The following is a 12055-nucleotide window of genomic DNA, read 5'->3' as shown; positions in this document are numbered from 1 at the left end:
GGTATCGTTGGACTCGGCAAGGATTCAGGAGACAAAAAAAGTTACTCTCATGAAAATAAGTCAATCTCACCTAAAGTTATAAGCATTTGAAAAAAAAAAATCTCCACTAGGTGGCGCTGTTTCGAAACTTCTTGGGCTCATTCAGGGCACCGTGTTGATGACCCATACCGAGTTTCGTAACAATCCGTTCATGTGTTCATAAAATACAGCATTTTAGCACATAATTCAAAATGGCCGACAGCCAAAATGGCCGATATGGTAAAATTGAATATCAGACGACTCGGCATGCCGTCCTGAATGTAACGAGACCACTTTTATGATTTTTGGACAAACAGTTCAGAAGTTATAAGCAAAAATTACAAATTTTCGTATCTCCGGACCAGTAGGTGGCGCTGCGCCGAAACGCTGTATGTTGCCTCAAGTTATGCTTGTGATGACATGTACCAAGTTTGGTTTGAATACAATAAAGCGTTGCGGAGATATTGCCTTAAGTGTGTTTTTGCAACCGCTACGTAAAATTTGTTTGCGCGTTTATCGCAAATGATTTGACGAATCAACTCGATTTGCAAGTTTTTTTGTCAGCATGGTCTGAAGATGATCTGGTTCAATTTTCGTGCAAATCGGATGAACCGTCTAGGACGAGTTCGTAAAAGTAGGTTTTTCGGAAAATTAAAAATGGCGGGAAAATTTTTATGACGGAAAATGACGTCATATGGTGCAATCGAATCGTCTTGAGCCAAGGAATCAGGGGAAAAAAGAATTTTGTTTGTAGCCCTTATGGTTCAAAAGTTATTAGCATAAACATGAGTCACATTTTGGACTGATGGTGGCGCTAGAGGGATTGAGTTAGAGACTCCAAACTTGCTATGGAGACACTTGAGACCGTCCTCTATAAGTGAGCCAAATTTCATAACTTTTTACCATACGGTTCTATGGGCTGCCATAGACTTCGTGGCGGAAGAAGAAGAAGAAGAAGATGAAATATAGCTGCAAGCAGCAATACCGGGGCCAAGCGCAAAGAAGAAGACAAGACATGCCAAAATGGCTGGCAGTGTCAGATCAACTGGAGCAATGAGCAATTAATCACGTTTTAAGATGATTTTAAGCAAAAGGCTGAAAATGCATTGTAGTCTGAGAGTGTCAGACCAACTGCAACAATTAACAATTATACAGTTTAACAAGATTAGGCAAAATGGCTGAAATATCATATATTGAGTCACTGATAATGTAAGTTAATGGTTTATCACTTTTGACCAATACTTTGACCAGTTACGAAATGTATGTGGTGTGGTCAGAATAAGGGAACAATGACACATGCAAAGTTTGATGCCAATATGTCAAAGCATTGCAGAGATACAGCCTCAAGAGTCATTTTGGCATAATGGCTCAACTTCGTCACTGCGGTTTACAAAAATGGTTTCATCTATTGATGCAAAATCCATAACTTTTTGTTGACACAGTCTGAAGATGATACGATTCGATTTTGGTGGAAATTGGACAAACGGTCTAGGATGAGTTTGAAAAAGTAGGTTTTGATCAAATAAGAACATTGAGGACAGGATGTTTGACCAAATATGGAAAAATTAGTATCTCTGTTCTCGGCATGAGCCAATGACTGTATTATGACCAGTTTCATTAAACTAGGCTAATTTAATCAAAAGTTATTAGCATGTTTGTAAATTTTGTTATAACCTCTGACCACAAGGTGGCACTGCCCCAAAACGTTTTGAGTACCTTCAAAGCATGGTGCGGAAGACATGATTTTTGGACAAACAGTTCAAAAGTTATAAGCAAAAATAGCCATTTTTTGTATCTCCGGACAAGTAGGTGGCGCTGCGCCGAAACGCTGCATGTTGCTTCAGGTCATGCTTGTGATGACATATACCAAGATTGGTTTGAATACGATAAAGCGTTGTGGAGATATAGGCTTATGAGTGTTTTTGCAACCGCTACGCAAATTTTGTGTGCGCGTTTATCGAAAACGATTTGACAAATCAACTTGATTTGCAAGATTTTTTGTCAGCATGGTCTGAAGATGATCTGGTTCAATTTTCGTGCAAATCGGACAAACCGTCTAGGACGAGTTCGTAAAAGTAGGTTTTTTGGAAAATTAAAAATGGCGGGGAAATTATCATGACCAAAAATGACATCATAGGTTGCAATTAAATCGGCATGAGCCAATGACTCTATTATGACCAGTTTCAATATACTAGGCTAATTTAATCAAAAGTTATTAGCATTTTTGTCAAGTTTGTTATATCTTTTGACCACAAGGTGGCACTGCCCTAAAACTTTTTGAGTACCTTCAGGGCATAGCAAGGAAGTCACATACCGAGTTTAGTAACAATATACTAATGCATTTGTAAAATATAGCATTTTTTGACAAAATTCAAAATGGCCGACAGCCAAAATGGCCGATATGGTAAAATTGAATATCAGACGACTCGGCATGCCGTCCTGAATGTATCGAGACCACTTTTATGATTTTTGGACAAACAGTTCAGAAGTTATAAGCAAAAATAGCAATTTTTCGTATCTCCGGACCAGTAGGTGGCGCTGCGCCGAAACGCTGTATGTTGCCTCAAGTCATGCTTGTGATGACATGTACCAAGTTTGGTTTGAATACGATAAAGCGTTGCGGAGATATTGCCTTAAGAGTGTTTTTGCAACCACTACGTAAAATTTGTTTGCGCGTTTATCGCAAATGATTTGACGAATCAACTTGATTTGCAAGATTTTTTGTCAGCATGGTCTGAAGATGATCTGGTTCAATTTTCGTGCAAATCGGATGAACCGTCTAGGACGAGTTCGTAAAAGTAGGTTTTTCGGAAAATTCAAAATGGCGGGAAAATTTTTATGACGGAAAATGACGTCATAGGGTGCAATGGAATCGTCTTGAGCCAAGGAATCAGAGGAAAAAAGAATTTTGTTTCTAGCCCTTATGGTTCAAAAGTTATTAGCATAAACATGAGTAAAATTTTGGACTGATGGTGGCGCTAGAGGGATTGAGTTTGAGACTCCAAATTTGCTACGGTGACATTTCAGACTGTCCTCTATTAGTGTGCCAAATTTCACAACTTTTTACCATACGGTTCTATGGGCTGCCATTGACTTCGTGGCGGAAGAAGAAGAAGAAGAAGATGAAATATAGCTGCAAGCAGCAATACCGGGGCCAAGCGCAAAGAAGAAGACAAGACATGCCAAAATGGCTGGCAGTGTCAGATCAACTGGAGCAATGAGCAATTAATCACGTTTTAAGATGATTTTAAGCAAAAGGCTGAAAATGCATTGTAGTCTGAGAGTGTCAGACCAACTGCAACAATTAACAATTATACAGTTTAAGAAGATTAGGCAAAATGGCTGAAATATCATATATTGAGTCACTGATAATGTAAGTTAATGGTTTATCACTTTTGACCAATAGGTGGCACAGATACGAAATTGATGTGGTGTGGTCAGAATAAGGGAACAATGACACATGCAAAGTTTGATGCCAATATGTCAAAGCATTGCAGAGATACAGCCTCAAGAGTAATTTTGGCATAATGGCTCAACTTCGTCGCTGCGGTTTACAAAAACGGTTTCATATATTGATGCAAAATCCCTAACTTTTTGTTGACACAGTCTGAAGATGATACGATTCGATTTTGGTGGAAATTGGACAAACAGTCTAGGATGAGTTTGAAAAAGTAGGTTTTGATCAAATAAGAACATTGAGGACAGGATGTTTGACCAAATATGGCAAAATTAGTATCTATGTTCTCGGCATGAGCCAATGACTGTATTATGACCAGTTTCATTAAACTAGGCTATTTTAATCAAAAGTTATTAGCATGTTTGTAAATTTTGTTATAACATCTGACCACAAGGTGGCACTGCCCCAAAACGTTTTGAGTACCTTCAAAGCATGGTGCGGAAGACATGATTTTTGGACAAACAGTTCAAAAGTTATAAGCAAAAATAGCCATTTTTTGTATCTCCGGACCAGTAGGTGGCGCTGCGCCGAAACGCTGCATGTTGCTACAGGTCATGCTTGTGATGACATATACCAAGATTGGTTTGAATACGATAAAGCGTTGTGGAGATATAGGCTTATGAGTGTTTTTGCAACCGCTACGCAAAATTTGTGTGCGCGTTTATTGAAAACGATTTGACAAATCAACTTGATTTGCAAGATTTTTTGTCAGCATGGTCTGAAGATGATATGGTTCAATTTCTGTGCAAATCGGACAAACCGTCTAGGACGAGTTTGCAAAAGTAGGTTTTTTGGAAAATTAAAAATGGCGGGGAAATTATCATGACCGAAAATGACATCATAGGTTGCAATTGAATCGGCATGAGCCAATGACTCTATTATGACCAGTTTCAATATACTAGGCTAATTTGATCAAAAGTTATTAGCATTTTTGTCAAGTTTGTTATATCTTTTGACCACAAGGTGGCACTGCCCTAAAACTTTTTGAGTACCTTCAGGGCATAGCAAGGAAGTCACATACCGAGTTTAGTAACAATATACTAATGCATTTGTAAAATATAGCATTTTTTGACAAAATTCAAAATGGCCGACAGCCAAAATGGCCGATATGGTAAAATTGAATATCAGACGACTCGGCATGCCGTCCTGAATGTAACGAGACCACTTTTATGATTTTTGGACAAACAGTTCAGAAGTTAAAAGCAAAAATAGCAATTTTTCGTATCTCCGGACCAGTAGGTGGCGCTGTGCCGAAACGCTGTATGTTGCCTCAAGTCATGCTTGTGATGACATGTACCAAGTTTGGTTTGAATACGATAAAGTGTTGCGGAGATATTGCCTTAAGAGTGTTTTTGCAACCGCTACGTAAAATTTGTTTGCGCGTTTATCGCAAATGATTTGACGAATCAACTTGATTTGCAAGTTTTTTTGTCAGCATGGTCTGAAGATGATCTGGTTCAATTTTCGTGCAAATCGGATGAACCGTCTAGGACGAGTTCGTAAAAGTAGGTTTTTCGGAAAATTAAAAATGGCGGGAAAATTTTTATGACGGAAAATGACGTCATAGGGTGCAATCGAATTGTCTTGAGCCAAGGAATCAGAGGAAAAAAGAAATTTGTTTCTAGCCCTTATGGTTCAAAAGTTATTAGCATAAACATGAGTTACATTTTGGACTGATGGTGGCGCTAGAGGGATTGAGTTTGAGACTCCAAATTTGCTACGGTGACATTTCAGACTGTCCTCTATTAGTGTGCCAAATTTCACAACTTTTTACCATACGGTTCTATGGGCTGCCATAGACTTCGTGGCGGAAGAAGAAGAAGAAGAAGAAGAAGAAGAAGATGAATAATAATAATAATAGGAACGGGAACGGTTTCAATAGGTGCCTTCGCACCTTCGGTGCTTGGCCCCTAATAATAATAATAAGAACGGGAACGGTTTCAATAGGTGCCTTCGCACCTTCGGTGCTTGGCCCCTAATAATAATAGGAACGGGAACGGTTTCAATAGGTGCCTTCGCACCTTCGGTGCTTGGCCCCTAATAATAATAGGAACGGGAACGGTTTCAATAGGTGCCTTCGCACCTTCGGTGCTTGGCCCCTAATAATAATAAGAACGGGAACGGTTTCAATAGGTGCCTTCGCACCTTCGGTGCTTGGCCCCTAATAATAAGAACGGGAACGGTTTCAATAGGTGCCTTCGCACCTTCGGTGCTTGGCCCCTAATAATAAGAACGGGAACGGTTTCAATAGGTGCCTTCGCACCTTCGGTGCTTGGCCCCTAATAAACTATGCTTTTCAGGTTTTTCAGGTACGTCTAACATTAGTTTTCAGGTAGGCCTACAGAAATTGATCAAATGTAAAATAACATTGCATATATGACTGTATAAATTAAAGATTAATCCTATTAAACTTACAAAAGTTATTCAATGAAGAGCAGTGAGTGATGCCCTTGTCTTTTGTTTGACATTAAACAGACAGCAGTAAAGGCTACTGCCCCTTTAAGACCTCGGATATGCGTTGTCTTTTCTGGACTGTATAAAGCTTACTTAAGCCATATACAGACTATGTCTGCTAGAATACTCATCAATATGTTGACATACTTTTTGCGTGAGTTTGTCCATTCAAGAGCAAGACTTGAAAGAGAACTCAATATTTGCGCGCTGAGAGACGTGTGCGCGCTCTCGGATGAGTGCACGGAAAATTTTCTCACAGTGCGCGCGACTTCTCATTCGCGTCTTCTGGCACTAAACCAGATAGTTGCGTGTTCTGAGTTAACACAATCAGAACGTAAAAATACGGGATATTTTACGGGAAAATACTAAAACGGGAAGACAGCGGGAAAAGAGCTAAAATACGTGAGAAACCCGGAAAAAACGGGAGGGTTGACAGCTATGGTGTGTGTGTGTGTGTGTGTGTGTGCGATATGTAGGCTTAGGGGTAGTGTAGGGGGATAGAATGTACAGTTTGTACAGTATACAAACCATTAAGTCTATGGAATGCCATCTGCCTGTCTTTCCCCTTCCCCCTCTCTATCTGTGTGTGTGTGTGTGGGGGGGGGGGGGGGTCTCTCTCTCACCCTGTGAGTTTGTGTGTGTGCCTTTCTCTCAGTCCTTCCCCTCCCCCTCACTCTCACTCTATCATTGTGTGTGTGTGTGTGTGTGTGTGTGTGTGTGTGTGTGTGTGTGTGTGTGTGTGTGTGTGTGTGTGTGTGTGTGTGTGTGTGTGTGTGTGTGTGTGTGTGTGTGTGTGTGTGTGTGACTTTCTCTCTTGATCATAATTTAACCCTTTCATATAGGCTATCACAAATAACTATCACTTGAAATAAAAACGTCATGTGATGTGTTTGCCAAGATCACGTATGATGATGCACATGTCTTTAAATTAATTATTTACTGATATAATATAAATGTATTAAAACATAAATTTCACATGATTTTATAAAAGTGGCTATTTATAATAAACTTCCATAAAATGTAGACACGCATCTTACTCTTACCTGACACTGATATTAAAATCATCTTTGCAGTTTCTGTGATTTGGCTCCATTTATACATTTTTTATTAAAAAAATTTTATTGGACCACCCATATTGAAATTAAAGCATGTTTTATGGTGCATAAGATTGGTGCACAAATGGTAGCTAAGGTAGCTCAAAAACACATGAAGAGAAGTGTTAGAATAAAACAACATCAGCATTCGAATGGTATTCTGAACTCATTCCAATTTGACCTTTGACATAATCTGACATGAAATTCATATAAATTTAATTGATCTCATAGATGTGGCTGTTGTGGTTTGTGGTCATAGCAGCACCAACAGCTGCAGTTAATGTGGTGAATTCAGATGACTTTGACATAGTCCTTTTATGTTTTCCCATTTTAAATGCCTATTGCCTGCCGTGCACAGTTAAACTGATGCCACCGGGGTGGCGGTGCCACCGGCTTGGGCCCGTCATCGCTGCTCGCAGCTTTAATTTTTTTTATTTTTTTCGACTTCTCGGGTACTTTTGGGGCACTTAACATGCTCGAAAACTCTTGAAACTTCGCACAGGCGTCGGAATGCGCGGCCATCAGAGCCAGGCTGAAGCTGGTACCCGGGCGTGGCAGGGGGGCTCGACAGCGCCCCCTAAAGTGGGGTCTGAAAACTTGGTCCATATATCAAACACACTTGCACGTACATGTATGAAACTTGGTACACATATAGATCTCATCGGGCCGAACAACTTTCGTGCTCATAGTTATGTGTCAGCCCAACAGGAAGTGAGCTATTATGGGTTGTTCGGAAAACGCATGCTCTGGAATTTAATATACTCCTCCGAGGCCATTGTTTCGATCATTGCCAAACTCGGTCAGCATTACGTGAACATATTCAGGATGCTAAATTGCGAGCGGATTTTTGATATCTCGAAAAGTCTGGCCGTGGCGATGCAACGAATTTATGGCGAGAAAAGGGAAACAGGAAGTGTGTTATAACTTGTGCAAACATTGACTGGTTTGGATGAAACTTCAGCTGTGTGTTTGTTATAAGAAGCCGATCACATGGATATGACTTTTGTGAGTCAAAGTTATAGCGCCACCAACTGGCAGCAGGAAGTGTGTCACTTTCAAAAATGCTTTGAATCACCATCTTATTTTCACCAGATTTATTTCAAACTTCATCAGTATAATGTGAAAACATGACAGATAGAGACGTATGAAATGGATTCCTGAAATTTCAAATACTGTTGCCATGGCAACGTGTCAAAGTTTAATAATCTTTTGGCTGTTCTGAGGCTCTTAGCATGCTTGAAATTGCTTGAAACTGCTTGAAACTCAACACACACATCAGAGATGTCAGTCAGTACACATGGACAAAGCCTCAGAAACGGGTGGGGATGAGGGGCTCTCTAGCGCCACCTTTTGACAAAAGTGAAGGGCTTCGTTTCATCTACAATCACCAAACTCAGTATATATATTGACCTCATCGAGCCGGACAACTTTCTAATTTACAGTCATTAGCTCCGACCAACAGGAAGTCAGATATTTTGGTTTGAAGGTAAATTTTTGGTTAAATCGGGGTCTGAGTTTTTACGTTCTCCTCGTAGGCGTTTTATTCAATCTCCACCAAACTCGGTCAACATGAAACAAAGATACTGAAGATGCTAAAATGTGAACGGATATTGGATATCTCAAACGGTGTTTCCATGGCAAGGGATTAAATAAGGACAAAAAAGGGGAACAGAAATTCTCTGTGTCTGCTGCTCTCCCCTCAATGAACACAAGATGGCAGCATTGTATTAGTTTTGAAGCAGGATAAAAAAAAAACTTGTTTCTCTCTCTCTCTCTCTCTCTCTCTCTCTCTCTTGTTTGTGATTTATGAGGACACAAATTTGTATAATGACATGGGTATTACACTGGTATTACAACGTGTATGTGTGTGTGTTTAAAAACATACTAAAACAATGTTTTATTAAAATGTAACCAAATAGCTTTAAAATAATCATACTATTTTTCAGATCAATATATTTATTTTATTTAATATATTTCTTCTGAATATTTATTCTCTGTCTGCCCTCCCCTCACTAAAAGGTAGCAGTGTTGTTCTGAGGCTCTTAGCATGCTTGAAATTGCTTGAAACTGCTTGAAACTCAACACACACATCAGAGATGTCAGTCAGTACACATGGACAAAGCCTCAGAAACGGGCGGGGATGAGGGGCTCTCTAGCGCCACCTTTTGACAAAAGTGGGGGGGTTAGTTTTATCTTGAGTCACCAAACTCGGTACATATATTTTTCTCTTCGAGCCGGACAACTTTCTAATTTACAGTCATTAGCTCCGACCAACAGGAAGTCAGATATTTTGGTTTGAAGGTGAATATTTATGTAATTCAGGGTCTGAGTTTTTACGTTCTCCTCGTAGGCGATTTATTCAATCTCCACCAAACTCGGTCAACATGAAACAAAGATACGGAAGATGCTTAAATGCGAACGAATATTGGATATCTCAAACGGTGTTGCCATGGCGAGGGATTAAATAAGGACAAAAAAAGGGGAACAGTAATTCTCATATCTTGTAAAATAATATTTTGATTTAAATTAAATTAAGATTGTATGTTTGGTAATTGAACTTAGATTAATTTAAAATGACTGTACTATTTTTCAGATGAATATATATATATTTTATAAATATTTCTTTGTATAATGTATTGTGCCCGTGTGTGCTGCCCTTCCCTCAATGAACACAAGATGGCAGCATTGTGTTAGTTTTGAAGCAGGATAAAAAAAAAACTTGTTTCTCTCTCTCTCTCTCTCTCTGTGTGTGTGTGTGTGTGTGTGTGTGTGTGTGTGTGTGTGTGTGTGTGTGTGTGTGTGTGGGCATGTTTTTGTGAAATATCAGGACACAAATGGACACCCAACACCCAACCTTTTTTCAGTCATTTTATCATACGTTATGCTAGGGGTGTAACGGTACAGATTGCTCACGGTTCGGTTTGTATCACGGTTTAAGGTTCACCGTTTCGGTACGGTTCAGTATTTGTTATGTTCAGGGAAAAAAGGACTACTGTCAAATAAAAAAAAAGAAAATAATAAGAACAAATCATTTAAATACAAGCAGCAGCACAAATAAATACTATTGAGCAAAGATAATAATAAAATAAACTATGCTTTTCAGGTTTTTCAGGTACGTCTAACATTAGTTTTCAGGTACAGAAATTGATCAAATGTAAAATAACATTGCATATATGACTGTATAAATTAAAGATTAATCCTATTAAACTTACAAAAGTTATTCAATCAAGAGCAGTGAGTGATGCCCTTGTCTTTTGTTTGACATTAAACAGACAGCAGTAAAGGCTACTGCCCCTTTAAGACCTCGGATATGCGTCGTCTTTTCTGGACTGTATAAAGCTTACTTAAGCCATATACAGACTATGTCTGCTAGAATACTCATCAATATGTTGACATACTTTTTGCGTGAGTTTGTCCGTTCAAGAGCAAGACTTGAAAGAGAACTCAATATTTGCGCGCTGAGAGACGTGTGCGCGCTCTCGGATGAGTGCACGGAAAATTTTCTCACAGTGCGCGCGACTTCTCATTCGCGTCTTCTGGCACTAAACCAGATAGTTGCGTGTTCTGAGTTAACACAATCAGAACTTAAAAATACGGGATATTTTACGGGAAAATACTAAAACGGGAAGACAGCGGGAAAAGAGCTAAAATACGTGAGAAACCCGGAAAAAACGGGAGGGTTGACAGCTATGGTGTGTGTGTGTGTGCGATATGTAGGCTTAGGGGTAGTGTAGGGGGATAGAATGTACAGTTTGTACAGTATACAAACCATTAAGTCTATGGAATGCCATCTGCCTGTCTTTCCCCTTCCCCCTGTCTATCTGTGTGTGTGTGTGTGTGTGTGGGGGGGGGGGGGTCTCTCTCTCACCCTGTGAGTTTGTGTGTGTGCCTTTCTCTCAGTCCTTCCCCTCCCCCTCACTCTCACTCTATCATTGTGTGTGTCTGTGTGTGTGTGTGTGTGTGTGTGTGTGTGTGTGTGTGTGTGTGTGTGTGTGTGTGTGTGTGTGTGTGTGTGTGTGTGTGTGTGTGTGTGTGTGTGTGTGTGTGTGTGTGTGTGTGTGTGTGTGACTTTCTCTCTTGATCATAATTTAACCCTTTCATATAGGCTATCACAAATAACTATCACTTGAAATAAAAACGTCATGTGATGTGTTTGCCAAGATCACGTATGATGCACATGTCTTTAAATTAATTATTTACTGATATAATATAAATGTATTCAAACATAAATTTCACATGATTTTATAAAAGTGGCTATTTATAATAAACTTCCATAAAATGTAGACACGCATCTTACTCTTACCTGACACTGATATTAAAATCATCTTTGCAGTTTCTGTGATTTGGCTCCATTTATACAGTTTTTATTAAAAAAAAATTTATTGGACCACCCATATTGAAATGAAAGCATGTTTTATGGTGCATAAGATTGGTGCACAAACGGTAGCTAAGGTAGCTCAAAAACACATGAAGAGAAGTGTTAGAATAAAACAACATCAGCATTCGAATGGTATTCTGAACTCATTCCAATTTGACCTTTGACATAATCTGACATGAAATTCATATACATTTAATTGATCTCATAGATGTGGCTGTTGTGGTTTGTGGTCATAGCAGCACCAACTGCTGCAGTTAATGTGGTGAATTCAGATGACTTTGACATAGTCCTTTTATGTTTTCCCATTTTAAATGCCTATTGCCTGCCGTGCACAGTTAAACTGATGCCACCGGGGTGGCGGTGCCACCGGCTTGGGCCCGTCATCGCTGCTCGCAGCTTTAATTATTATTATTTTTCTTATCGACTATTTGGGCACTTTTGGGGCCCTTACCATGCTCGAAAACTCTTGAAACTTTGCAGATACATCGGAATCTGCGGCCATCAGAGCCGGGCTGAAGCTGATACCCGGGCGTGGTAGGGGAGCTCAACAGCGCCCCCTATTAAAATTTGGTCTATATATCAAACACACTTGCACGTATATGTATGAAACTCGGTACACATATAGATCTCATCGGGGCGAACAACTTCCGCACT

This window comes from Gobio gobio (assembly GCF_949357685.1).
Source record: "Gobio gobio genome assembly, chromosome: 16".
NCBI classification, from domain to species: Eukaryota; Metazoa; Chordata; class Actinopteri; order Cypriniformes; family Gobionidae; genus Gobio; species Gobio gobio.
This window is presented reverse-complemented; position numbering follows the sequence as displayed.